The following is a 3208-nucleotide window of genomic DNA, read 5'->3' on the forward strand; positions in this document are numbered from 1 at the left end:
GTCAATAATTGGATAACGATTAATCATTCATGTGTTCATTTTTGTAAAGACGTTTTTAATTTGTGTGTTTTTGTGTGTGTGTATGTGTGTGTGTGTGTGTGTGTGTGATCATTATGTTATAACGCACGATATAGTTCATATGGGTCTAATGACCTTAATGTGCAGCCAGTCGTCCTTGAACGGCTTAATCATGATTAAATGGGAGTGCATTCAAATCATGTTTTATGAACGCGTTTTCATTTTTGTACGATTGCGCACACATGTGTGTGCGTGTGTGTGTGTGTGTGTGTGTGTGTGTGAATGATTGAGTGTATGTGTGCACGTGTGTGTGTATGTGTATGTGTGTATGTGTGTTTGCTTTAGCACCATGCAGCGTGACTTTTACCACAATTAAACATTGTGTATGCTTGAATTACTACATTTAAAAAAAAGTAGAACAGAGAGCGTGAAGCGTATCGTTAGTCCTTGCCGTTCGTTACTCTTTGAATGTCAATATTCTCGTCGCCCCGATAAAATCAACTTTTCAAATCTAGACTAGGTATCGTTACAATACAATACTTAATAGGAATATAGTGATATAAAGAAGTGTCGATAGTTTCCACGGATCATTCTTGAAGGCGGTGTGTTATCCGTTGCGATAACAATAATACATGTGGTACACAATGAATGAATGTTAGATCGTATTCTGTGCTTGTGGAGTATCGAGATAACACATTTGATTCATCTGTGTAATATGCATGCATACATTAATTACTTAGGAAATAAAAACAACGAGGTAACAGCAAATAGTCATTGACTGTTGATCTTTCGTGTCATGACTATACTATACTTACTGCATTGTGGATTTATGTCTGGTGCCTCTGGTGATGGATATTTTTCTCTCTCATTTTGTGGTTAGACCTCTATAAGGCGTTTTACACTGTGTATAGTCTTCCTACATTCATAGCCATAAATAACAATGTGAAAATTGAATGCAAGCCTAAATTTGATATACGGAAAAAGATATAAGGGACGTTTCGGGTTTCCCCTTTATCAACGAAACACTACAGGCGAATGAGATACTGTGTTAATGGGTAAGGTCCATTTTATTTGTTTTTGTATATTAAATTGAAGCTTCATTCAATTTCACATTGTTATTTATTTCTTTAAGCTACGAGCAGCAACATTGACATTCCATTCATAGCCTGACACTGACCAAAAAGAAAATACGTCAAAATACAAGGCCAGACCATGACACCACCGTAAACTCATCATAGCCTGATACAAGAACCCACTAGGACTTATAGTTTGACGTCATTAAAAAAAAACCAAGATTTTTGCACCGTCAAGTGAGTTGTCGTTAGTAGAGCTCAAGAAAACAAGGGATTCCATTGGTTGACCTATTGAATACAACTCACAATAAATGACGTCAAAAGACAGATGGCCACAAAAAAAAAAAAAACAAAAAAAAAAAAAAAAAACAAAACAAATCGTGAGTTTTATGTTCAACAATTTAACCAATCGGATCACTTGTTTCCTAAACCAATACTAAAGATATCTCACCAGGCGGGCCACAAACCTATAAATGACGTCAAAATATGGGTCTTAGCGAGCCATCATTAGTTTATAGCCTGGCACTAGAACCATCTGGGACTTGTAGTTTGAAGTCATTTTAAGTTTTGTGTAGCGTCTAGTGAGTTGTCGTTAGTAGAGCTCAAGGTAACAAGGGATTCCATTGGTTGAACTATTGAATACAACTCACGATATGTTTTCTATTGTGGCAAAAGACGTGCCTTTTGACGTCATTTGTTGTGAGTTTTGGTCAGATAGAACGAATATGACGTCACTGGGATCTTTGTTTTTGTTTTTTGCCATCCACTTTTATGAGTAATTCTCACTTAACTGTATTATCCAGACTATAAAATTTCATGGTTACACATAGTTTTGTGTGTTTGTCCGTTATACTTCCGGATGGCAATGTTGTGAGCTTCTTGGCCAAGCGCATATTGTCTATTGTTCAAGCGGTAGAACAGTGCGTATTTTATTTAGACACGTGCCATCGATAGTAAAACCTGTGTAGCTCGTTATGTTTACTGATCACTTCCATTGTTTACAGTATAACGATTGTCCGAGAGGCGTGGTTATCTAGGTGTCTATTACATTTCCATTGTGCATTTGTCACTTTTCAAAGTGTGCTCAAAATGACCTACATAGTGAGAAATGTTCACTGTTTGAGAAAAAAAACCAACGTCACAATTGGTCATTTTGCTCAACAGCTTGAATCATGGGTATGTTAACAACTTTCATAAACAAAGCAGCGTGTTTACATTCATTGAGAAATATCCAATCGTTGTACAGAAACAAATCATGTGATTGATGACTTGGTTGGCCGAAAACCTGAATATAGATCGCTCTCATTGGTTGTACCACTGAATACAAATGTAGCCATCGATAACTTTTAGAACCTGGCCGTGGCCTTCGTAAAGTCATGGCATCCAACAAATGACGTCAAAAGACACGTCTTTGACCACAAAAGAAAACAAATTCGTGAGCTGAATTCAACAGTTTAACCAATGGGATCACTTGTTTCCTTGACCACTACTAACGACAACTCACTAGGCGGTCAACAAACCTAAAAATAACGTTAAAATTTGGGTCTTAGCGTAGCCATCGTTAACATATAACGTGCCACTACAACCGTAGCCATAGTTAAGGTATAGCCTGACACTGAAACCCAAAAAGACTGGCATTTTGACGTCATTATTTGTTTTTTGCACCGCCTAGTGCGTTGTCGTTAGAAGTGCTCATGGAAACAAGTGGTCCCATTGGTTGAACTATTGAATACAACTCACGATTTGTTTTCTTTTGTGGCCAAAGACTGGCATTTTGACGTCATTTTTTGGTCAATGTCAGGCTATAACTTTAAGATGGCTACACTACAACCGTGGCCTTCGTAAAGTTATGGCCTGATACTGACCAAAAATTGACGTCAAAATGCCAGTCTTTTGCCACAAAAGAAAACAAAGCGTGAGTTGTATTCGACAACTCACTTTCGGTGCAAAAACCAAATAATGACGTCAAACTGCCAGTCATTTTGGATTTCAGTATCAGGCTATAACATAACGATGGCTACGCTACAACCGTAGCCATCGTTATGTTATAGCCTGATACTGAAACCCAAAAAGACTGGCAGTTTGACGTCATTATTTGGTTTTTGCAACGTCTAGTG

At 37.6% G+C, this 3208-nt stretch overlaps 1 protein-coding gene across 5 annotated transcripts in view; it reads left to right on the forward strand.

Annotated features, from left to right (window-relative positions):
* The first annotated feature begins 419 nt into the window (after positions 1-419).
* The window catches only part of LOC144975194 (uncharacterized), a 126959-nt gene continuing 124170 nt past the window's right edge, over positions 420-3208 (forward strand). For 2 of the 5 annotated variants that reach the window (XM_078919023.1, XM_078919016.1), the window contains exon 1: positions 480-775. The gene's annotated coding sequence lies outside the window, so the exon portion shown is untranslated. Of the gene's footprint in view, positions 1074-3208 lie in introns of all 5 variants that reach the window. The other 3 variants (XM_078919024.1, XM_078919014.1, XM_078919018.1) reach the window with 3 other exon arrangements.

This window comes from Berghia stephanieae, chromosome 6, assembly GCF_034508935.2.
Source record: "Berghia stephanieae isolate SIO BIC M18660-M18661 chromosome 6, UCSD_Bste_1.3, whole genome shotgun sequence".
In the NCBI taxonomy this organism is placed as follows: domain Eukaryota; kingdom Metazoa; phylum Mollusca; class Gastropoda; order Nudibranchia; family Aeolidiidae; genus Berghia; species Berghia stephanieae.